Here is a 26,573-nt window from a genome sequence, read left to right on the forward strand (position 1 = left end):
TAAAGCAGTTTGACTGCTCTTCATCCTCTTTTAAATCAGTTTGACTGCTCTTCATCCTCTTTTAAATCAGTTTGACTGCACTTCATCCTCTTATAAATCAGTTTGACTGCTCTTCGTCCTCTTATAAAACAGTTTGACTGCTCTTCATCGTTTTATAAAACAGTTTGACTGCGCTTCATCCTCCTATATAACAGTTTGACTGCTCTTCATCTTTTTATAAATCAGTTTGACTGCTCTTCGTCCGATTATAAATCAGTTTGACTGCTCTTCTTCTGCTTATAAAACAGTTTTACTGCTCTTCATCCTTTTATAAAGCAGTTTGACTGCTCTTCATCCTCTTATAAATCAGTTTGACTGCTCTTCATCCTCTTATAAATCAATTTGACTGCTCTTCATCCTCATATAAACCAGTTTGACTGCGCTTCATCCTCCTATAGAACAGTTTGACTGCTCTTCATCCTCTTATAAAGCAGTTTGACTGCTCTTCATCCTCTTATAAATCAGTTTGACTGCTCTTCGTCCTATTATAAATCAGTTTGACTGCGGTTCATCCGCTTATAAAACAGTTTGACTGCTCTTCATCCTTTTATAAATCAGTTTGACTGCTCTTCGTCCGATTATAAATCAGTTTGACTTCTCTTCGTCTGCTTATAAAACAGTTTGACTGCTCTTCATCATTTTATAAAGCAGTTTGACTGCTCTTCATCCTCTTATAAATCAGTTTGACTGCTCTTCATCCTCTTATAAATCAATTTGACTGCTCTTCATCCTCTTATAAAACCGTTTGACTGCTCTTCGTCCGATTATAAATCAGTTTGACTGCTCTTCGTCCGATTATAAATCAGTTTGACTGCTTTTCATCCTCTTATAAATCAATTTGACTGCTCTTCATCCTCTTATAAAACCGTTTGACTGCTCTTCATCCTCTTATAAATCAATTTGACTGCTCTTCATCCTCTTATAAAACCGTTTGACTGCTCTTCGTCCGATTATAAATCAGTTTGACTGCTCTTCGTCGGATTATAAATCAGTTTGACTGCTGTTCGTCCGCTTATAAAACAGTTTGACTGCTCTTCGTCCTCTTATTAAACAGTTTGACTGCTCTTCATCCTTTTATAAAGCAGTTTGACTGCTCTTCATCCTCTTATAAATCAGTTTGACTGCTCTTCATCCGATTATAATTCAGTTTGACTGCCCATCGTCCTCCTATATAACAGTTTGACTGCTCTTCGTCCGATTATTGACTGCTGTTCATCCGATTATAAATCAGTTTGACTGCTCTTCATCCTTTTATAAATCAGTTTGACTGCTCTTCATCCTCTTATAAAACAGTTTGACTGCTCTTCGTCCTCTTATAAAACAGTTTGACTGCTCTTCATCGTTTTATAAAGCAGTTTGACTGCTCTTCATCCTCCTATAGAACAGTTTGACTGCTCTTCATCCTCTTATAAAGCAGTTTGACTGCTCTTCATCCTCTTATAAATCAGTTTGACTGCTCTTCGTCCGACAATAAATCAGGTTGACTGCTCTTCGTCCGCTTATATAACAGTTTGACTGCTCTTCATCCTTTTATAAATCCGTTTGACTGCTCTTCGTCCGATTATAAATCAGTTTGACTGCTCTTCGTCTGCTTATAAAACAGTTTGACTGCTCTTCATCCTTTTATAAAGCAGTTTGACTGCTCTTCATCCTCTTATAAATCAGTTTGACTGCTCTTCATCCTCTTATAAATCAGTTTGACTGCTCTTCATCCGATTATAATTCAGTTTGACTGCCCATCGTCCTCCTATATAACAGTTTGACTGCTCTTCGTCCGATTATTGACTGCTGTTCATCCGATTATAAATCAGTTTGACTGCTCTTCATCCTTTTATAAATCAGTTTGACTGCTCTTCATCCTCTTATAAAACAGTTTGACTGCTCTTCGTCCTCTTATAAAACAGTTTGACTGCTCTTCATCGTTTTATAAAGCAGTTTGACTGCTCTTCATCCTCCTATAGAACAGTTTGACTGCTCTTCATCCTCTTATAAAGCAGTTTGACTGCTCTTCATCCTCTTATAAATCAGTTTGACTGCTCTTCGTCCGACAATAAATCAGGTTGACTGCTCTTCGTCCGCTTATATAACAGTTTGACTGCTCTTCATCCTTTTATAAATCCGTTTGACTGCTCTTCGTCCGATTATAAATCAGTTTGACTGCTCTTCGTCTGCTTATAAAACAGTTTGACTGCTCTTCATCCTTTTATAAAGCAGTTTGACTGCTCTTCATCCTCTTATAAATCAGTTTGACTGCTCTTCATCCTCTTATAAATCAGTTTGACTGCTCTTCATCCGATTATAATTCAGTTTGACTGCCCATCGTCCTCCTATATAACAGTTTGACTGCTCTTCGTCCGATTATTGACTGCTGTTCATCCTTTTATAAATCAGTTTGACTGCTCTTCATCCTCTTATAAAACAGTTTGACTGCTCTTCGTCCTCTTATAAAACAGTTTGACTGCTCTTCATCGTTTTATAAAGCAGTTTGACTGCTCTTCATCCTCCTATAGAACAGTTTGACTGCTCTTCATCCTCTTATAAAGCAGTTTGACTGCTCTTCATCCTCTTATAAATCAGTTTGACTGCTCTTCGTCCGACAATAAATCAGGTTGACTGCTCTTCGTCCGCTTATATAACAGTTTGACTGCTCTTCATCCTTTTATAAATCCGTTTGACTGCTCTTCGTCCGATTATAAATCAGTTTGACTGCTCTTCGTCTGCTTATAAAACAGTTTGACTGCTCTTCATCCTTTTATAAAGCAGTTTGACTGCTCTTCATCCTCTTATAAATCAGTTTGACTGCTCTTCATCCTCTTATAAATCAGTTTGACTGCTCTTCATCCGATTATAATTCAGTTTGACTGCCCATCGTCCTCCTATATAACAGTTTGACTGCTCTTCGTCCGATTATTGACTGCTGTTCATCCGATTATAAATCAGTTTGACTGCTCTTCATCCTTTTATAAATCAGTTTGACTGCTCTTCATCCTCTTATAAAACAGTTTGACTGCTCTTCGTCCTCTTATAAAACAGTTTGACTGCTCTTCATCGTTTTATAAAGCAGTTTGACTGCTCTTCATCCTCCTATAGAACAGTTTGACTGCTCTTCATCCTCTTATAAAGCAGTTTGACTGCTCTTCATCCTCTTATAAATCAGTTTGACTGCTCTTCGTCCGATAATAAATCAGGTTGACTGCTCTTCGTCCGCTTATATAACAGTTTGACTGCTCTTCATCCTTTTATAAATCAGTTTGACTGCTCTTCGTCCGATTATAAATCAGTTTGACTGCTCTTCGTCTGCTTATAAAACAGTTTGACTGCTCTTCATCCTTTTATAAAGCAGTTTGACTGCTCTTCATCCTCTTATAAATCAGTTTGACTGCTCTTCATCCTCTTATAAAACAGTTTGACTGCTCTTCAACCTCTTGTAAAACAGGTTGACTGCTCTTCATCCTCTTGTAAACCAGTCTGACTGCTCTACATCCTCGTGTAAAACAGTTTGACTGCGCTTCATCCTCCTATAGAACAGTTTGGCTGCTCTTCGTCCGATTATTGACTGCTCTTCGTCCGTTTATAAATCAGTTTGACTGCTCTTCATCCGATTATAATTCAGTTTGACTGCTCTTCGTCCTCCTATATAACAGTTTGACTGCTCTTCGTCCGATTATTGACTGCTGTTCTTCCGATTATAAATCAGTTTGACTGCTCTTCATCCTTTTATAAAGCAGTTTGACTGCTCTTCATCCTCTTTTAAATCAGTTTGACTGCTCTTCATCCTCTTTTAAATCAGTTTGACTGCTCTTCATCCTCTTATAAATCAGTTTGACTGCTCTTCGTCCTCTTATAAAACAGTTTGACTGCTCTTCATCGTTTTATAAAGCAGTTTGACTGCGCTTCATCCTCCTATATAACAGTTTGACTGCTCTTCATCCTTTTATAAATCAGTTTGACTGCTCTTCGTCCGATTATAAATCAGTTTGACTGCTCTTCTTCTGCTTATAAAACAGTTTTACTGCTCTTCATCCTTTTATAAAGCAGTTTGACTGCTCTTCATCCTCTTATAAATCAGTTTGACTGCTCTTCATCCTCTTATAAATCAATTTGACTGCTCTTCATCCTCATATAAACCAGTTTGACTGCGCTTCATCCTCCTATAGAACAGTTTGACTGCTCTTCATCCTCTTATAAAGCAGTTTGACTGCTCTTCATCCTCTTATAAATCAGTTTGACTGCTCTTCGTCCTATTATAAATCAGTTTGACTGCGGTTCATCCGCTTATAAAACAGTTTGACTGCTCTTCATCCTTTTATAAATCAGTTTGACTGCTCTTCGTCCTCTTATAAAGCAGATTGACTGCTCTTCATCCTCATATAAACTAGTTTGACTGCGCTTCATCCTCCTATAGAACAGTTTGACTGCTCTTCATCCTCTTATAAAGCAGTTTGACTGCTCTTCATCCTCTTGTAAATCAGTTTGACTGCTCTTCGTCCGATTATAAATCAGTTTGACTGCGGTTCATCCGCTTATAAAACAGTTTGACCACTCTTCATCCTTTTATAAATCAGTTTGACTGCTCTTCGTCCGATTATAAATCAGTTTGACTGCTCTTCGTCTGCTTATAAAACAGTTTGACTGCTCTTCATCCTTTTATAAAGCAGTTTGACTGCTCTTCATCCTCTTATAAATCAGTTTGACTGCTCTTCATCCTCTTAAAAATCAATTTGACTGCTCTTCATCCTCTTATAAAACCGTTTGACTGCTCTTCGTCCGATTATAAATCAATTTGACTGCTCTTCGTCCGATTATAAATCAGTTTGACTGCTCTTCATTCTCTTATAAATCAATTTGACTGCTCTTCATCCTCTTATAAAACCGTTTGACTGCTCTTCATCGTCTTATAAATCAATTTGACTGCTCTTCATCCTCTTATAAAACCGTTTGACTGCTCTTCGTCCGATTATAAATCAGTTTGACTGCTCTTCGTCTGATTATAAATCAGTTTGACTGCTGTTCGTCCGCTTATAAAACAGTTTGACTGCTCTTCGTCCTCTTATAAAACAGTTTGACTACTCTTCATCGTTTTATAAAGCAGTTTGACTGCTCTTCATCCTCCTATAGAACAGTTTGACTGCTCTTCATCCTCTTATAAAGCAGTTTGACTGCTCTTCATCCTCTTATAAATCAGTTTGACTGCTCTTCGTCCGATAATAAATCAGGTTGACTGCTCTTCGTCCGCTTATATAACAGTTTGACTGCTCTTCATCCTTTTATAAATCAGTTTGACTGCTCTTCGTCCGATTATAAATCAGTTTGACTGCTCTTCGTCTGCTTATAAAACAGTTTGACTGCTCTTCATCCTTTTATAAAGCAGTTTGACTGCTCTTCATCCTCTTATAAATCAGTTTGACTGCTCTTCATCCTCTTATAAAACAGTTTGACTGCTCTTCAACCTCTTGTAAAACAGGTTGACTGCTCTTCATCCTCTTGTAAACCAGTCTGACTGCTCTATATCCTCGTGTAAAACAGTTTGACTGCGCTTCATCCTCCTATAGAACAGTTTGGCTGCTCTTCGTCCGATTATTGACTGCTCTTCGTCCGTTTATAAATCAGTTTGACTGCTCTTCATCCGATTATAATTCAGTTTGACTGCTCTTCGTCCTCCTATATAACAGTTTGACTGCTCTTCGTCCGATTATTGACTGCTGTTCATCCGATTATAAATCAGTTTGACTGCTCTTCATCCTTTTATAAAGCAGTTTGACTGCTCTTCATCCTCTTTTAAATCAGTTTGACTGCTCTTCATCCTCTTTTAAATCAGTTTGACTGCTCTTCATCCTCTTATAAATCAGTTTGACTGCTCTTCGTCCTCTTATAAAACAGTTTGACTGCTCTTCATCGTTTTATAAAACAGTTTGACTGCGCTTCATCCTCCTATATAACAGTTTGACTGCTCTTCATCTTTTTATAAATCAGTTTGACTGCTCTTCGTCCGATTATAAATCAGTTTGACTGCTCTTCTTCTGCTTATAAAACAGTTTTACTGCTCTTCATCCTTTTATAAAGCAGTTTGACTGCTCTTCATCCTCTTATAAATCAGTTTGACTGCTCTTCATCCTCTTATAAATCAATTTGACTGCTCTTCATCCTCATATAAACCAGTTTGACTGCGCTTCATCCTCCTATAGAACAGTTTGACTGCTCTTCATCCTCTTATAAAGCAGTTTGACTGCTCTTCATCCTCTTATAAATCAGTTTGACTGCTCTTCGTCCTATTATAAATCAGTTTGACTGCGGTTCATCCGCTTATAAAACAGTTTGACTGCTCTTCATCCTTTTATAAATCAGTTTGACTGCTCTTCGTCCGATTATAAATCAGTTTGACTGCTCTTCGTCTGCTTATAAAACAGTTTGACTGCTCTTCGTCCTTTTATAAAATAGTTTGACTGCTCTTCATTCTCTTATAAATCAATTTGACTGCTCTTCATCCTCTTATAAAACCGTTTGACTGCTCTTCGTCCGATTATAAATCAGTTTGACTGCTCTTCATCCTTTTATAAAGCATTTTGACTGCTCTTCATCCTCCTATAAAGCAGTTTGACTGCTCTTCATCTTCCTATAAACCAGTTTGACTGCGCTTCATCCTCCTATAGAACAGTTTGACTGCTCTTCGTCCGATTATAAATCAGTTTGACTGCTCTTCATCCTCTTATAAAACAGTTTGACTGCTCTTCATCCTCCTATAAACCAGTTTGACTGCGCTTCATCCTCGTATAGAACAGTTTGACTGCTCTTCGTCCGATTATAAATCAGTTTGACTGCTCTTCGTCCTCTTATAAAACAGTTTGACTGCTCTTCATACTTTTCTAAAGCAGTTTGACTGCTCTTCATCCTCTTATAAATCTGTTTGACTGCTCTTCATCCGATTATAAATAATTTTGACTGCTCTTCGTCCTCTTATAAAACAGTAGACTGCTCTTCATCCTTTTATAAAGCGGTTTGACTGCTCTTCATCCCCTTATAAAACAGTTTGACTGCTCTTCATCCTCTTGTAAAACAGGTTGACTGCTCTTCGTCCGATTATAAATCAGTTTGACTGCTCTTCATCCTCTTATAAATCAGTTTGACTGCTCTTCGTCCGCTTATAAAACAGTTTGACTGCTCTTCATTCTCTTGTAAAACAGTTTGACTGATCTACATCTCGTATAAAACAGTTTGACTGCTCTTCATCCTTTTATAAAGCAGTTTGACTGCTCTTCATCCTCTTTTAAATCAATTTGACTGCTCTTCATCCTCTTATAAAACCGTTTTACTGCTCTTCGTCCGATTATAAATCAGTTTGACTGCTGTTCGTCCGCTTATAAAACAGTTTGACTGCTCTTCATCCTCCTATAAATCAGTTTGACTGCTCTTCATCCTCTTATAAATCAGTTTGACTGCTCTTCATCCTCTTATAAAACAGTTTGACTGCTCTTCGTCCGCTTATAAAACAGTTTGACTGCTCTTCATCCTCTTATAAAACAGTTTGACTGCTCTTCATCCTCTTGTAAAACAGGTTGACTGCTCTTCATCCTTTTATAAAGCAGTTTGACTGCTCTTCATTCTCTTATAAATCAATTTGACTGCTCTTCATCCTCTTATAAAACCGTTTGACTGCTCTTCGTCCGATTATAAATCAGTTTGACTGCTCTTCATCCTTTTATAAAGCATTTTGACTGCTCTTCATCCTCTTGTAAAACAGGTTGACTGCTCTTCAACCTCTTGTAAAACAGTTTGACTGCTCTACATCCTCGTATAAAACAGTTTGACTGGTCTTCATCCTTTTATAAAGCAGTTTGACTGCTCTTCATCTTCTTATAAATCAATTTGACTGCTCTTCATCCTCTTATAAAACCGTTTGACTGCTCTTCGTCCGATTACAAATCAGTTTGACTGCTCTTCGTCCGATTATAAATCAGTTTGACTGCTGTTCGTCCGCTTATAAAACAGTTTGACTGCTCTTCGTCTTTTATTAAACAGTTTGACTACTCTTCATCCTTTTATAAAGCAGTTTGACTGCTCTTCATCCTCTTATAAATCAGTTTGACTGCTCTTCATCCGATTATAATTCAGTTTGACTGCTCTTCGTCCTCCTATATAACAGTTTGACTGCTCTTCGTCCGATTATTGACTGCTGTTCATCCGATTATAAATCAGTTTGACTGCTCTTCATCCTTTTATAAAGCAGTTTGACTGCTCTTCATCCTCTTTTAAATCAGTTTGACTGCTCTTCATCCTTTTATAAATCAGTTTGACTGCTCTTCGTCCTCTTAAAAAACAGTTTGACTGCTCTTCATCGTTTTATAAAGCAGTTTGACTGCTCTTCATCTTCTTATAAAGCAGTTTGACTGCTCTTCATCCTCATATAAACCAGTTTGACTGCGCTTCATCCTCCTATAGAACAGTTTGACTGCTCTTCATCCTCTTATAAAGCAGTTTGACTGCTCTTCATCCTCTTATAAATCAGTTTGACTGCTCTTCGTCCGATTATAAATCAGTTTGACTGCGGTTCATCCGCTTATAAAACAGTTTGACTGCTCTTCATCCTCTTATAAATCAGTTTGACTGCTCTTCATCCTCTTATAAATCAGTTTGACTGCTCTTCGTCCTCTTATAAAACAGTTTGACTGCTCTTCATCCTTTTATAAAGCAGTTTGACTGCTCTTCATCGTCTTATAAATCAATTTGACTGCTCTTCATCCTCTTATAAAACCGTTTGACTGCTCTTCGTCCTATTATAAATCAGTTTGACTGCTCTTCGTCCGATTATAAATCAGTTTGACTGCTCTTCATCCTCTTATAAATCAATTTGACTGCTCTTCATCCTCTTAAAAAAACCGTTTGACTGCTCTTCATCCTCTTATAAATCAATTTGACTGCTCTTCATCCTATCATAAAACCGTTTGACTGCTCTTCGTCCGATTATAAATCAGTTTGACTGCTCTTCGTCCGATTATAAATCAGTTTGACTGCTGTTCGTCCGCTTAATAAACAGTTTGACTGCTCTTCATCCTTTTATAAAGCAGTTTGACTGCTCTTCATCCTCTTATAAATCAGTTTGACTGCTCTTCATCCGATTATAATTCAGTTTGACTGCTCTTCGACCTCCTATATAACAGTTTGACTGCTCTTCGTCCGATTATTGACTGCTGTTCATCCGATTATAAATCAGTTTGACTGCTCTTCGTCCGCTTATAAAACAGTTTGACTGCTCTTCATTCTCTTGTAAAACAGTCTGACTGCTCTACATCTCGTATAAAACAGTTTGACTGCTCTTCATCCTTTTATAAAGCAGTTTGACTGCTCTTCATCCTTTTATAAAATAGTTTGACTGCTCTTCATTCTCTTATAAATCAATTTGACTGCTCTTCATCCTCTTATAAAACCGTTTGACTGCTCTTCGTCCGATTATAAATCAGTTTGACTGCTCTTTGTCCGATTATAAATCAGTTTGACTGCTCTTCATACGCTTATAAAACAGTTTGACTGCTCTTCATCCTTTTATAAAGCAGTTTGACTGCTCTTCATCCTACTATAAATCAGTTTGACTGCTCTTCATCCTCTTATAAATCAGTTTGACTGCTCTTCATCCTCTTATAAATCAGTTTGACTGCTCTTCGTCCGCTTATAAAACAGTTTGACTGCTCTTCATCCTCTTATAAAACAGTTTGACTGCTCTTCATCCTCTTGTAAAACAGGTTGACTGCTCTTCATCCTTTTATAAAGCAGTTTGACTGCTCTTCATTCTCTTATAAATCAATTTGACTGCTCTTCATCCTCTTATAAAACCGTTTGACTGCTCTTCGTCCGATTATAAATCAGTTTGACTGCTCTTCATCCTTTTATAAAGCATTTTGACTGCTCTTCATCCTCCTATAAAGCAGTTTGACTGCTCTTCATCCTCCTATAAACCAGTTTGACTGCGCTTCATCCTCCTATAGAACAGTTTGACTGCTCTTCGTCCGATTATAAATCAGTTTGACTGCTCTTCATCCTCTTATAAAACAGTTTGACTGCTCTTCATCCTCCTATAAACCAGTTTGACTGCGCTTCATCCTCGTATAGAACAGTTTGACTGCTCTTCGTCCGATTATAAATCAGTTTGACTGCTCTTCGTCCTCTTATAAAACAGTTTGACTGCTCTTCATACTTTTCTAAAGCAGTTTGACTGCTCTTCATCCTCTTATAAATCTGTTTGACTGCTCTTCATCCGATTATAAATAATTTTGACTGCTCTTCGTCCTCTTATAAAACAGTAGACTGCTCTTCATCCTTTTATAAAGCGGTTTGACTGCTCTTCATCCTCTTATAAAACAGTTTGACTGCTCTTCATCCTCTTGTAAAACAGGTTGACTGCTCTTCGTCCGATTATAAATCAGTTTGACTGCTCTTCATCCTCTTATAAATCAGTTTGACTGCTCTTCGTCCGCTTATAAAACAGTTTGACTGCTCTTCATTCTCTTGTAAAACAGTTTGACTGATCTACATCTCGTATAAAACAGTTTGACTGCTCTTCATCCTTTTATAAAGCAGTTTGACTGCTCTTCATCCTCTTTTAAATCAATTTGACTGCTCTTCATCCTCTTATAAAACCGTTTGACTGCTCTTCGTCCGATTATAAATCAGTTTGACTGCTCTTCGTCTGATTATAAATCAGTTTGACTGCTGTTCGTCCGCTTATAAAACAGTTTGACTGCTCTTCATCCTCCTATAAATCAGTTTGACTGCTCTTCATCCTCTTATAAATCAGTTTGACTGCTCTTCATCCTCTTATAAATCAGTTTGACTGCTCTTCGTCCGCTTATAAAACAGTTTGACTGCTCTTCATCCTCTTATAAAACAGTTTGACTGCTCTTCATCCTCTTGTAAAACAGGTTGACTGCTCTTCATCCTTTTATAAAGCAGTTTGACTGCTCTTCATTCTCTTATAAATCAATTTGACTGCTCTTCATCCTCTTATAAAACCGTTTGACTGCTCTTCGTCCGATTATAAATCAGTTTGACTGCTCTTCATCCTTTTATAAAGCATTTTGACTGCTCTTCATCCTCTTGTAAAACAGGTTGACTGCTCTTCAACCTCTTGTAAAACAGTCTGACTGCTCTACATCCTCGTATAAAACAGTTTGACTGGTCTTCATCCTTTTATAAAGCAGTTTGACTGCTCTTCATCCTCTCATAAATCAATTTGACTGCTCTTCATCCTCTTATAAAACCGTTTGACTGCTCTTCGTCCGATTACAAATCAGTTTGACTGCTCTTCGTCCGATTATAAATCAGTTTGACTGCTGTTCGTCCGCTTATAAAACAGTTTGACTGCTCTTCGTCTTTTATTAAACAGTTTGACTACTCTTCATCCTTTTATAAAGCAGTTTGACTGCTCTTCATCCTCTTATAAATCAGTTTGACTGCTCTTCATCCGATTATAATTCAGTTTGACTGCTCTTCGTCCTCCTATATAACAGTTTGACTGCTCTTCGTCCGATTATTGACTGCTGTTCATCCGATTATAAATCAGTTTGACTGCTCTTCATCCTTTTATAAAGCAGTTTGACTGCTCTTCATCCTCTTTTAAATCAGTTTGACTGCTCTTCATCCTCTTATAAATCAGTTTGACTGCTCTTCGTCCTCTTATAAAACAGTTTGACTGCTCTTCATCGTTTTATAAAGCAGTTTGACTGCTCTTCATCTTCTTATAAAGCAGTTTGACTGCTCTTCATCCTCATATAAACCAGTTTGACTGCGCTTCATCCTCCTATAGAACAGTTTGACTGCTCTTCATCCTCTTATAAAGCAGTTTGACTGCTCTTCATCCTCTTATAAATCAGTTTGACTGCTCTTCGTCCGATTATAAATCAGTTTGACTGCGGTTCATCCGCTTATAAAACAGTTTGACTGCTCTTCATCCTCTTATAAATCAGTTTGACTGCTCTTCATCCTCTTATAAATCAGTTTGACTGCTCTTCGTCCTCTTATAAAACAGTTTGACTGCTCTTCATCCTTTTATAAAGCAGTTTGACTGCTCTTCATCCTCTTATAAATCAATTTGACTGCTCTTCATCCTCTTATAAAACCGTTTGACTGCTCTTCGTCCTATTATAAATCAGTTTGACTGCTCTTCGTCCGATTATAAATCAGTTTGACTGCTCTTCATCCTCTTTTAAATCAATTTGACTGCTCTTCATCCTCTTATAAAACCGTTTGACTGCTCTTCGTCCGATTATAAATCAATTTGACTGCTCTTCGTCCGATTATAAATCAGTTTGACTGCTGTTCGTCCGCTTATAAAACAGTTTGACTGCTCTTCATCCTCCTATAAATCAGTTTGACTGCTCTTCATCCTCTTATAAATCAGTTTGACTGCTCTTCATCCTCTTATAAATCAGTTTGACTGCTCTTCGTCCGCTTATAAAACAGTTTGACTGCTCTTCATCCTCTTATAAAACAGTTTGACTGCTCTTCATCCTCTTGTAAAACAGGTTGACTGCTCTTCATCCTTTTATAAAGCAGTTTGACTGCTCTTCATTCTCTTATAAATCAATTTGACTGCTCTTCATCCTCTTATAAAACCGTTTGACTGCTCTTCGTCCGATTATAAATCAGTTTGACTGCTCTTCATCCTTTTATAAAGCATTTTGACTGCTCTTCATCCTCTTGTAAAACAGGTTGACTGCTCTTCAACCTCTTGTAAAACAGTCTGACTGCTCTACATCCTCGTATAAAACAGTTTGACTGGTCTTCATCCTTTTATAAAGCAGTTTGACTGCTCTTCATCCTCTTAAAAATCAATTTGACTGCTCTTCATCCTCTTATAAAACCGTTTGACTGCTCTTCGTCCGATTACAAATCAGTTTGACTGCTCTTCGTCCGATTATAAATACGTTTGACTGCTGTTCGTCCGCTTATAAAACAGTTTGACTGCTCTTCGTCTTTTATTAAACAGTTTGACTACACTTCATCCTTTTATAAAGCAGTTTGACTGCTCTTCATCCTCTTATAAATCAGTTTGACTGCTCTTCATCCGATTATAATTCAGTTTGACTGCTCTTCGTCCTCCTATATAACAGTTTGACTGCTCTTCGTCCGATTATTGACTGCTGTTCATCCGATTATAAATCAGTTTGACTGCTCTTCATCCTTTTATAAAGCAGTTTGACTGCTCTTCATCCTCTTTTAAATCAGTTTGACTGCTCTTCATCCTCTTATAAATCAGTTTGACTGCTCTTCGTCCTCTTATAAAACAGTTTGACTGCTCTTCATCGTTTTATAAAGCAGTTTGACTGCTCTTCATCTTCTTATAAAGCAGTTTGACTGCTCTTCATCCTCATATAAACCAGTTTGACTGCGCTTCATCCTCCTATAGAACAGTTTGACTGCTCTTCATCCTCTTATAAAGCAGTTTGACTGCTCTTCATCCTCTTATAAATCAGTTTGACTGCTCTTCGTCCGATTATAAATCAGTTTGACTGCGGTTCATCCGCTTATAAAACAGTTTGACTGCTCTTCATCCTCTTATAAATCAGTTTGACTGCTCTTCATCCTCTTATAAATCAGTTTGACTGCTCTTCGTCCTCTTATAAAACAGTTTGACTGCTCTTCATCCTTTTATAAAGCAGTTTGACTGCTCTTCATCCTCTTATAAATCAATTTGACTGCTCTTCATCCTCTCATAAAACCGTTTGACTGCTCTTCGTCCTATTATAAATCAGTTTGACTGCTCTTCGTCCGATTATAAATCAGTTTGACTGCTCTTCATCCTCTTATAAATCAATTTGACTGCTCTTCATCCTCTTAAAAAAACCGTTTGACTGCTCTTCATCCTCTTATAAATCAATTTGACTGCTCTTCATCCTATCATAAAACCGTTTGACTGCTCTTCGTCCGATTATAAATCAGTTTGACTGCTCTTCGTCCGATTATAAATCAGTGTGACTGCTGTTCGTCCGCTTAATAAACAGTTTGACTGCTCTTCATCCTTTTATAAAGCAGTTTGACTGCTCTTCATCCTCTTATAAATCAGTTGACTGCTCTTCATCCGATTATAATTCAGTTTGACTGCTCTTCGACCTCCTATATAACAGTTTGACTGCTCTTCGTCCGATTATTGACTGCTGTTCATCCGATTATAAATCAGTTTGACTGCTCTTCGTCCTCTTATAAAACAGTTTGACTGCTCTTCATCCTTTTATAAAGCAGTTTGACTGCTCTTCATCCTCTTATAAATCTGTTTGACTGCTCTTCATCCGATTATAAATCATTTTGACTGCTCTTCGTCCTCTTATAAAACTGTTTGACTGCTCTTCGTCCGCTTATAAAACAGTTTGACTGCTCTTCATCCTTTTGTAAAGCAGTTTGACTGCTCTTCATCCTCTTATAAATCAGTTTGACTGCTCTTCATCCTCTTATAAAACAGTTTGACTGCTCTTCAACCTCTTGTAAAACAGGTTGACTGCTATTCATCCTCTTGTAAACCAGTCTGACTGCTCTATACCCTCGTGTAAAACAGTTTGACTGCGCTTCATCCTCCTTTATAACAGTTTGACTGCTCTTCGTCCGATTATTGACTGCTCTTCATCCGATTATAAATCAGTTTGACTGCTCTTCATCCTTTTGTAAAGCAGTTTGACTGCTCTTCATCCTCCTATAAAGCAGTTTGACTGCTCTTCATCCTCCTATAAACCAGTTTGACTGCGCTTCATCGTCCTATAGAACAGTTTGACTGCTCTTCGTCCTATTATAAATCAGTTTGACTGCTCTTCATCCTCTTATAAAGCAGGTTGACTGCTCTTCATCCACCTATAAACCACTTTGACTGCGCTTCATCCTCCTATAGAACAGTTTGACTGCTCTTCGTCGGATTATAAATCAGTTTGACTGCTCTTCATCCTTTTATAAAGCAGTTTGACTGCTCTTCATCCTCTTATAAATCAGTTTGACTGCTCTTCATCCGATTATAAATCATTTTGACTGCTCTTCGTCCTCTTATAAAACAGTTTGACTGCTCTTCATCCTTTTATAAAGCGGTTTCACTGCTCTTCATCCTCTGATAAAACAGTTTGACTGCTCTTCATCCTCTTGTAAAACAGGTTGACTGCTCTTCATCCTCTTTTAAAACAATCTGACTGCTCTACATCCTCGTATAAAACAGTTTGACTGCTCTTCATCCTTTTATAAAGCGGTTTGACTGCTCTTCATCCTCTTATAAATCAATTTGACTGCTCTTCATTGTCTTATAAAACCTTTTGACTGCTCTTCGTCCGATTATAAAACAGTTTGACTGCTCTTCGTCCGATTATAAATCAGTTTGACTGCTCTTCATCCTCTTGTAAAACAGGTTGACTGCTCTTCATCCTTTTATAAAGCAGTTTGACTGCTCTTCATTCTCTTATAAATCAATTTGACTGCTCTTCATCCTCTTATAAAACCGTTTGACTGCTCTTCGTCCGATTATAAATCAGTTTGACTGCTCTTCGTCCGATTATAAATCAGTTTGACTGCTCTTCATACGCTTATAAAACAGTTTGACTGCTCTTCATCCTTTTATAAAGCAGTTTGACTGCTCCTCATCCTCTTATAAAACCGTTTGACTGCTCTTCGTCCGATTATAAATCAGTTTGACTGCTCTTCGTCCGATTATAAATCAGTTTGACTGCACTTCGTCCTCTTATAAAACAGTTTGACTGCTCTTCATCCTTTTCTAAAGCAGTTTGACTGCTCTTCATCCTCTTATAAATCTGTTTGACTGCTCTTCATCCGATTATAAATAATTTTGACTGCTCTTCGTCCTTTTATAAAACAGTAGACTGCTCTTCATCCTTTTATAAAGCGGTTTGACTGCTCTTCATCCTCTTAGAAAACAGTTTGACTGCTCTTCGTCTGATTATAAATCAGTTTGACTGCTCTTCGTCCGATTATAAATCAGTTTGACTGCTGTTCGTCCGCTTATAAAACAGTTTGACTGCTCTTCGTCCTCTTATAAAAACGTTTGACTGCTCTTTATCCTTTTATAAAGCAGTTTGACTGCTCTTCATCCTCTTAAAAATCAGTTTGACTGCTCTTCATCCGATTGTAATTCAGTTTGACTGCTCTTCGTCCTCTTATAATACAGTTTGACTGCTCTTCATCCTTTTATAAAGCAGTTAGACTGCTCTTCATTCTCTTATAAAACAGTTTGACTGCTCTTCATCCTCCTATAGAACAGTTTGACTGCTCTTCGTCGGATTATAAATCAGTTTGACTGCTCTTCATCCTCTTATAAAATAGTTTGACTGCTCTTCATCCTCCTATAAACCAGTTTGACTGCGCTTCATCCTCGTATAGAACAGTTTGACTGCTCTTCATCCTTTTATAAAGCGGTTTGACTGCTCTTCATCCTCTTATAAATCAGTTTGACTGCTCTTCGTCCGATTATAAATCAGTTTGACTGCGGTTCATCCGCTTATAAAACAGTTTGACTGCTCTTCATCCTTTTATAAATCAGTTTGACTGCTCTTCGTCCGATTATAAATCAGTTTGACTGCTCTTCGTCCGATTATAAATCAGTTTGACTGCTGTTCGTCCGCTTATAAAACAGTTTGACTGCTCTTCGTCCTCTTATAAAACAGTTTGACTGCTCTTCATCCTTTTATAAAGCAGTTTGACTGCTCTTCATCCTTTTATAAAATAGTTTGACTGCTCTTCATTCTCTTGTAAATCAATTTGACTGCTCTTCATCCTCTTATAAAACCGTTTGACTGCTCTTCGTCCGATTATAAATCAGTTTCACTGCTCTTTGTCCGATTATAAATCAGTTTGACTGCTCTTCATACGCTTATAAAACAGTTTGACTGCTCTTCATCCTTTTATAAAGCAGTTTGACTGCTCTTCATCCTCCTATAAATCAGTTTGACTGCTCTTCATCCTCTTATAAATCAGTTTGACTGCTCTTCATCCTCTTATAAATCAGTTTGACTGCTCTTCGTCCTTTTATAAAATAGTTTGACTGCTCTTCATTCTCTTATAAATCAATTTGACTGCTCTTCATCCTCTTATAAAACCGTTTGACTGCTCTTCGTCCGATTATAAATCAGTTTGACTGCTCTTCATCCTTTTATAAAGCATTTTGACTGCTCTTCATCCTCCTATAAAGCAGTTTGACTGCTCTTCATCTTCCTATAAACCAGTTTGACTGCGCTTCATCCTCCTATAGAACAGTTTGACTGCTCTTCGTCCGATTATAAATCAGTTTGACTGCTCTTCATCCTCTTATAAAACAGTTTGACTGCTCTTCATCCTCCTATAAACCAGTTTGACTGCGCTTCATCCTCGTATAGAACAGTTTGACTGCTCTTCGTCCGATTATAAATCAGTTTGACTGCTCTTCGTCCTCTTATAAAACAGTTTGACTGCTCTTCATACTTTTCTAAAGCAGTTTGACTGCTCTTCATCCTCTTATAAATCTGTTTGACTGCTCTTCATCCGATTATAAATAATTTTGACTGCTCTTCGTCCTCTTATAAAACAGTAGACTGCTCTTCATCCTTTTATAAAGCGGTTTGACTGCTCTTCATCCTCTTATAAAACAGTTTGACTGCTCTTCATCCTCTTGTAAAACAGGTTGACTGCTCTTCGTCCGATTATAAATCAGTTTGACTGCTCTTCATCCTCTTATAAATCAGTTTGACTGCTCTTCGTCCGCTTATAAAACAGTTTGACTGCTCTTCATTCTCTTGTAAAACAGTTTGACTGATCTACATCTCGTATAAAACAGTTTGACTGCTCTTCATCCTTTTATAAAGCAGTTTGACTGCTCTTCATCCTCTTTTAAATCAATTTGACTGCTCTTCATCCTCTTATAAAACCGTTTTACTGCTCTTCGTCCGATTATAAATCAGTTTGACTGCTCTTCGTCCGATTATAAATCAGTTTGACTGCTGTTCGTCCGCTTATAAAACAGTTTGACTGCTCTTCATCCTCCTATAAATCAGTTTGACTGCTCTTCATCCTCTTATAAATCAGTTTGACTGCTCTTCATCCTCTTATAAAACAGTTTGACTGCTCTTCGTCCGCTTATAAAACAGTTTGACTGCTCTTCATCCTCTTGTAAAACAGGTTGACTGCTCTTCATCCTTTTATAAAGCAGTTTGACTGCTCTTCATTCTCTTATAAATCAATTTGACTGCTCTTCATCCTCTTATAAAACCGTTTGACTGCTCTTCGTCCGATTATAAATCAGTTTGACTGCTCTTCATCCTTTTATAAAGCATTTTGACTGCTCTTCATCCTCTTGTAAAACAGGTTGACTGCTCTTCAACCTCTTGTAAAACAGTCTGACTGCTCTACATCCTCGTATAAAACAGTTTGACTGGTCTTCATCCTTTTATAAAGCAGTTTGACTGCTCTTCATCCTCTTATAAATCAATTTGACTGCTCTTCATCCTCTTATAAAACCGTTTGACTGCTCTTCGTCCGATTACAAATCAGTTTGACTGCTCTTCGTCCGATTATAAAACAGTTTGACTGCTCTTCGTCCGATTATAAATCAGTTTGACTGCTCTTCATCCTCTTGTAAAACAGGTTGACTGCTCTTCATCCTTTTATAAAGCAGTTTGACTGCTCTTCATTCTCTTATAAATCAATTTGACTGCTCTTCATCCTCTTATAAAACCGTTTGACTGCTCTTCGTCCGATTATAAATCAGTTTGACTGCTCTTCGTCCGATTATAAATCAGTTTGACTGCTCTTCATACGCTTATAAAACAGTTTGACTGCTCTTCATCCTTTTATAAAGCAGTTTGACTGCTCCTCATCCTCTTATAAAACCGTTTGACTGCTCTTCGTCCGATTATAAATCAGTTTGACTGCTCTTCGTCCGATTATAAATCAGTTTGACTGCACTTCGTCCTCTTATAAAACAGTTTGACTGCTCTTCATCCTTTTCTAAAGCAGTTTGACTGCTCTTCATCCTCTTATAAATCTGTTTGACTGCTCTTCATCCGATTATAAATAATTTTGACTGCTCTTCGTCCTTTTATAAAACAGTAGACTGCTCTTCATCCTTTTATAAAGCGGTTTGACTGCTCTTCATCCTCTTATAAATCAATTTGACTGCTCTTCGTCCGCTTATAAATCAATTTGACTGCTCTTCATCCTCTTATAAATCAGTTTGACTGCTCTTCGTCCGCTTATAAAACAGTTTGACTGCTCTTCATTCTCTTGTAAAACAGTCTGACTGCTCTACATCTCGTATAAAACAGTTTGACTGCTCTTCATCCTCTTATAAAACCGTTTGACTGCTCTTCGTCTGATTATAAATCAGTTTGACTGCTCTTCGTCCGATTATAAATCAGTTTGACTGCTGTTCGTCCGCTTATAAAACAGTTTGACTGCTCTTCGTCCTCTTATAAAAACGTTTGACTGCTCTTTATCCTTTTATAAAGCAGTTTGACTGCTCTTCATCCTCTTAAAAATCAGTTTGACTGCTCTTCATCCGATTGTAATTCAGTTTGACTGCTCTTCGTCCTCTTATAATACAGTTTGACTGCTCTTCATCCTTTTATAAAGCAGTTAGACTGCTCTTCATTCTCTTATAAAACAGTTTGACTGCTCTTCATCCTCCTATAGAACAGTTTGACTGCTCTTCGTCGGATTATAAATCAGTTTGACTGCTCTTCATCCTCTTATAAAATAGTTTGACTGCTCTTCATCCTCCTATAAACCAGTTTGACTGCGCTTCATCCTCGTATAGAACAGTTTGACTGCTCTTCATCCTTTTATAAAGCGGTTTGACTGCTCTTCATCCTCTTATAAATCAGTTTGACTGCTCTTCGTCCGATAATAAATCAGTTTGACTGCGGTTCATCCGCTTATAAAACAGTTTGACTGCTCTTCATCCTTTTATAAATCAGTTTGACTGCTCTTCGTCCGATTATAAATCAGTTTGACTGCTCTTCGTCCGATTATAAATCAGTTTGACTGCTGTTCGTCCGCTTATAAAACAGTTTGACTGCTCTTCGTCCTCTTATAAAACAGTTTGACTGCTCTTCATCCTTTTATAAAGCAGTTTGACTGCTCTTCATCCTTTTATAAAATAGTTTGACTGCTCTTCATTCTCTTATAAATCAATTTGACTGCTCTTCATCCTCTTATAAAACCGTTTGACTGCTCTTCGTCCGATTATAAATCAGTTTCACTGCTCTTTGTCCGATTATAAATCAGTTTGACTGCTCTTCATACGCTTATAAAACAGTTTGACTGCTCTTCATCCTTTTATAAAGCAGTTTGACTGCTCTTCATCCTCCTATAAATCAGTTTGACTGCTCTTCATCCTCTTATAAATCAGTTTGACTGCTCTTCATCCTCTTATAAATCAGTTTGACTGCTCTTCGTCCTTTTATAAAATAGTTTGACTGCTCTTCATTCTCTTATAAATCAATTTGACTGCTCTTCATCCTCTTATAAAACCGTTTGACTGCTCTTCGTCCGATTATAAATCAGTTTGACTGCTCTTCATCCTTTTATAAAGCATTTTGACTGCTCTTCATCCTCCTATAAAGCAGTTTGACTGCTCTTCATCTTCCTATAAACCAGTTTGACTGCGCTTCATCCTCCTATAGAACAGTTTGACTGCTCTTCGTCCGATTATAAATCAGTTTGACTGCTCTTCATCCTCTTATAAAACAGTTTGACTGCTCTTCATCCTCCTATAAACCAGTTTGACTGCGCTTCATCCTCGTATAGAACAGTTTGACTGCTCTTCGTCCGATTATAAATCAGTTTGACTGCTCTTCGTCCTCTTATAAAACAGTTTGACTGCTCTTCATACTTTTCTAAAGCAGTTTGACTGCTCTTCATCCTCTTATAAATCTGTTTGACTGCTCTTCATCCGATTATAAATAATTTTGACTGCTCTTCGTCCTCTTATAAAACAGTAGACTGCTCTTCATCCTTTTATAAAGCGGTTTGACTGCTCTTCATCCTCTTATAAAACAGTTTGACTGCTCTTCATCCTCTTGTAAAACAGGTTGACTGCTCTTCGTCCGATTATAAATCAGTTTGACTGCTCTTCATCCTCTTATAAATCAGTTTGACTGCTGTTCATCCGCTTATAAAACAGTTTGACTGCTCTTCATCCTTTTATAAATCAGTTTGACTGATCTACATCTCGTATAAAACAGTTTGACTGCTCTTCATCCTTTTATAAAGCAGTTTGACTGCTCTTCATCCTCTTTTAAATCAATTTGACTGCTCTTCATCCTCTTATAAAACCGTTTTACTGCTCTTCGTCGGATTATAAATCAGTTTGACTGCTCTTCGTCCGATTATAAATCAGTTTGACTGCTCTTCATCCTCCTATAAATCAGTTTGACTGCTCTTCATCCTCTTATAAATCAGTTTGACTGCTCTTCATCCTCTTATAAAACAGTTTGACTGCTCTTCGTCCGCTTATAAAACAGTTTGACTGCTCTTCATCCTCTTATAAAACAGTTTGACTGCTCTTCATCCTCTTGTAAAACAGGTTGACTGCTCTTCATCCTTTTATAAAGCAGTTTGACTGCTCTTCATTCTCTTATAAATCAATTTGACTGCTCTTCATCCTCTTATAAAACCGTTTGACTGCTCTTCGTCCGATTATAAATCAGTTTGACTGCTCTTCATCCTTTTATAAAGCATTTTGACTGCTCTTCATCCTCTTGTAAAACAGGTTGACTGCTCTTCAACCTCTTGTAAAACAGTCTGACTGCTCTACATCCTCGTATAAAACAGTTTGACTGGTCTTCATCCTTTTATAAAGCAGTTTGACTGCTCTTCATCCTCTTATAAATCAATTTGACTGCTCTTCATCCTCTTATAAAACCGTTTGACTGCTCTTCGTCCGATTACAAATCAGTTTGACTGCTCTTCGTCCGATTATAAATCAGTTTGACTGCTGTTCGTCCGCTTATAAAACAGTTTGACTGCTCTTCGTCTTTTATTAAACAGTTTGACTACTCTTCATCCTTTTATAAAGCAGTTTGACTGCTCTTCATCCTCTTATAAATCAGTTTGACTGCTCTTCATCCGATTATAATTCAGTTTGACTGCTCTTCGTTCTCCTATATAACAGTTTGACTGCTCTTCGTCCGATTATTGACTGCTGTTCATCCGATTATAAATCAGTTTGACTGCTCTTCATCCTTTTATAAAGCAGTTTGACTGCTCTTCATCCTCTTTTAAATCTGTTTACCTGCTCTTCATCCTCTTATAAATCAGTTTGACTGCTCTTCGTCCTCTTAAAAAACAGTTTGACTGCTCTTCATCGTTTTATAAAGCAGTTTGACTGCTCTTCATCTTCTTATAAAGCAGTTTGACTGCTCTTCATCCTCATATAAACCAGTTTGACTGCGCTTCATCCTCCTATAGAACAGTTTGACTGCTCTTCATCCTCTTATAAAGCAGTTTGACTGCTCTTCATCCTCTTATAAATCAGTTTGACTGCTCTTCGTCCGATTATAAATCAGTTTGACTGCGGTTCATCCGCTTATAAAACAGTTTGACTGCTCTTCATCCTCTTATAAATCAGTTTGACTGCTCTTCATCCTCTTATAAATCAGTTTGACTGCTCTTCGTCCTCTTATAAAACAGTTTGACTGCTCTTCATCCTTTTATAAAGCAGTTTGACTGCTCTTCATCCTCTTATAAATCAATTTGACTGCTCTTCATCCTCTTATAAAACCGTTTGACTGCTCTTCGTCCTCTTATAAAACAGTTTGACTGCTCTTCGTCCGATTATAAATCAGTTTGACTGCTCTTCATCCTCTTATAAATCAATTTGACTGCTCTTCATCCTCTTAAAAAAACCGTTTGACTGCTCTTCATCCTCTTATAAATCAATTTGACTGCTCTTCATCCTATCATAAAACCGTTTGACTGCTCTTCGTCCGATTATAAATCAGTTTGACTGCTCTTCGTCCGATTATAAATCAGTTTGACTGCTGTTCGTCCGCTTAATAAACAGTTTGACTGCTCTTCATCCTTTTATAAAGCAGTTTGACTGCTCTTCATCCTCTTATAAATCAGTTTGAGTGCTCTTCATCCGATTATAATTCAGTTTGACTGCTCTTCGACCTCCTATATAACAGTTTGACTGCTCTTCGTCCGATTATTGACTGCTGTTCATCCGATTATAAATCAGTTTGACTGCTCTTCGTCCGCTTATAAAACAGTTTGACTGCTCTTCATTCTCTTGTAAAACAGTCTGACTGCTCTACATCTCGTATAAAACAGTTTGACTGCTCTTCATCCTTTTATAAAGCAGTTTGGCTGCTCTTCATCCTTTTATAAAATAGTTTGACTGCTCTTCATTCTCTTATAAATCAATTTGACTGCTCTTCATCCTCTTATAAAACCGTTTGACTGCTCTTCGTCCGATTATAAATCAGTTTGACAGCTCTTTGTCCGATTATAAATCAGTTTGACTGCTCTTCATACGCTTATAAAACAGTTTGACTGCTCTTCATCCTTTTATAAAGCAGTTTGACTGCTCTTCATCCTCCTATAAATCAGTTTGACTGCTCTTCATCCTTTTATAAAGCAGTTTGACTGCTCTTCATTCTCTTATAAATCAATTTGACTGCTCTTCATCCTCTTATAAAACCGTTTGACTGCTCTTCGTCCGATTATAAATCAGTTTGACTGCTCTTCATCCTTTTATAAAGCATTTTGACTGCTCTTCATCCTCCTATAAAGCAGTTTGACTGCTCTTCATCCTCCTATAAACCAGTTTGACTGCGCTTCATCCTCCTATAGAACAGTTTGACTGCTCTTCGTCCGATTATAAATCAGTTTGACTGCTCTTCATCCTCTTATAAAACAGTTTGACTGCTCTTCATCCTCCTATAAACCAGTTTGACTGCGCTTCATCCTCCTATAGAACAGTTTGACTGCTCTTCGTCCGATTATAAATCAGTTTGACTGCTCTTCGTCCTCTTATAAAACAGTTTGACTGCTCTTCATACTTTTCTAAAGCAGTTTGACTGCTCTTCATCCTCTTATAAATCTGTTTGACTGCTCTTCATCCGATTATAAATAATTTTGACTGCTCTTCGTCCTCTTATAAAACAGTAGACTGCTCTTCATCCTTTTATAAAGCGGTTTGACTGCTCTTCATCCTCTTATAAAACAGTTTGACTGCTCTTCATCCTCTTGTAAAACAGGTTGACTGCTCTTCGTCCGATTATAAATCAGTTTGACTGCTCTTCATCCTCTTATAAATCAGTTTGACTGCTCTTCGTCCGCTTATAAAACAGTTTGACTGCTCTTCATTCTCTTGTAAAACAGTTTGACTGATCTACATCTCGTATAAAACAGTTTGACTGCTCTTCATCCTTTTATAAAGCAGTTTGACTGCTCTTCATCCTCTTTTAAATCAATTTGACTGCTCTTCATCCTCTTATAAAACCGTTTGACTGCTCTTCGTCCGATTATAAATCAGTTTGACTGCTTTTCGTCCGATTATAAATCAGTTTGACTGCTGTTCGTCCGCTTATAAAACAGTTTGACTGCTCTTCATCCTCCTATAAATCAGTTTGACTGCTCTTCATCCTCTTATAAATCAGTTTGACTGCTCTTCATCCTCTTATAAATCAGTTTGACTGCTCTTCGTCCGCTTATAAAACAGTTTGACTGCTCTTCATCCTCTTATAAAACAGTTTGACTGCTCTTCATCCTCTTGTAAAACAGGTTGACTGCTCTTCATCCTTTTATAAAGCAGTTTGACTGCTCTTCATTCTCTTATAAATCAATTTGACTGCTCTTCATCCTCTTATAAAACCGTTTGACTGCTCTTCGTCCGATTATAAATCAGTTTGACTGCTCTTCATCCTTTTATAAAGCATTTTGACTGCTCTTCATCCTCTTGTAAAACAGGTTGACTGCTCTTCAACCTCTTGTAAAACAGTCTGACTGCTCTACATCCTCGTATAAAACAGTTTGACTGGTCTTCATCCTTTTATAAAGCAGTTTGACTGCTCTTCATCCTCTTATAAATCAATTTGACTGCTCTTCATCCTCTTATAAAACCGTTTGACTGCTCTTCGTCCGATTACAAATCAGTTTGACTGCTCTTCGTCCGATTATAAATCAGTTTGACTGCTGTTCGTCCGCTTATAAAACAGTTTGACTGCTCTTCGTCTTTTATTAAACCGTTTGACTACTCTTCATCCTTTTATAAAGCAGTTTGACTGCTCTTCATCCTCTTATAAATCAGTTTGACTGCTCTTCATCCGATTATAATTCAGTTTGACTGCTCTTCGTCCTCCTATATAACAGTTTGACTGCTCTTCGTCCGATTATTGACTGCTGTTCATCCGATTATAAATCAGTTTGACTGCTCTTCATCCTTTTATAAAGCAGTTTGACTGCTCTTCATCCTCTTTTAAATCAGTTTGACTGCTCTTCATCCTCTTATAAATCAGTTTGACTGCTCTTCGTCCTCTTATAAAACAGTTTGACTGCTCTTCATCGTTTTATAAAGCAGTTTGACTGCTCTTCATCTTCTTATAAAGCAGTTTGACTGCTCTTCATCCTCATATAAACCAGTTTGACTGCGCTTCATCCTCCTATAGAACAGTTTGACTGCTCTTCATCCTCTTATAAAGCAGTTTGACTGCTCTTCATCCTCTTATAAATCAGTTTGACTGCTCTTCGTCCGATTATAAATCAGTTTGACTGCGGTTCATCCGCTTATAAAACAGTTTGACTGCTCTTCATCCTCTTATAAATCAGTTTGACTGCTCTTCATCCTCTTATAAATCAGTTTGACTGCTCTTCGTCCTCTTATAAAACAGTTTGACTGCTCTTCATCCTTTTATAAAGCAGTTTGACTGCTCTTCATCCTCTTATAAATCAATTTGACTGCTCTTCATCCTCTTAAAAAAACCGTTTGACTGCTCTTCATCCTCTTATAAATCAATTTGACTGCTCTTCATCCTATCATAAAACCGTTTGACTGCTCTTCGTCCGATTATAAATCAGTTTGACTGCTCTTCGTCCGATTATAAATCAGTTTGACTGCTGTTCGTCCGCTTAATAAACAGTTTGACTGCTCTTCATCCTTTTATAAAGCAGTTTGACTGCTCTTCATCCTCTTATAAATCAGTTTGACAGCTCTTCATCCGATTATAATTCAGTTTGACTGCTCTTCGACCTCCTATATAACAGTTTGACTGCTCTTCGTCCGATTATTGACTGCTGTTCATCCGATTATAAATCAGTTTGACTGCTCTTCGTCCTCTTATAAAACAGTTTGACTGCTCTTCATCCTTTTATAAAGCAGTTTGACTGCTCTTCATCCTCTTATAAATCTGTTTGACTGCTCTTCATCCGATTATAAATCATTTTGACTGCTCTTCGTCCTCTTATAAAACTGTTTGACTGCTCTTCGTCCGCTTATAAAACAGTTTGACTGCTCTTCATCCTTTTATAAAGCAGTTTGACTGCTCTTCATCCTCTTATAAATCAGTTTGACTGCTCTTCATCCTCTT

The sequence above is a fragment of the Lampris incognitus genome, chromosome 12, assembly GCF_029633865.1.
Source record: "Lampris incognitus isolate fLamInc1 chromosome 12, fLamInc1.hap2, whole genome shotgun sequence".
In the NCBI taxonomy this organism is placed as follows: Eukaryota; Metazoa; Chordata; class Actinopteri; order Lampriformes; family Lampridae; genus Lampris; species Lampris incognitus.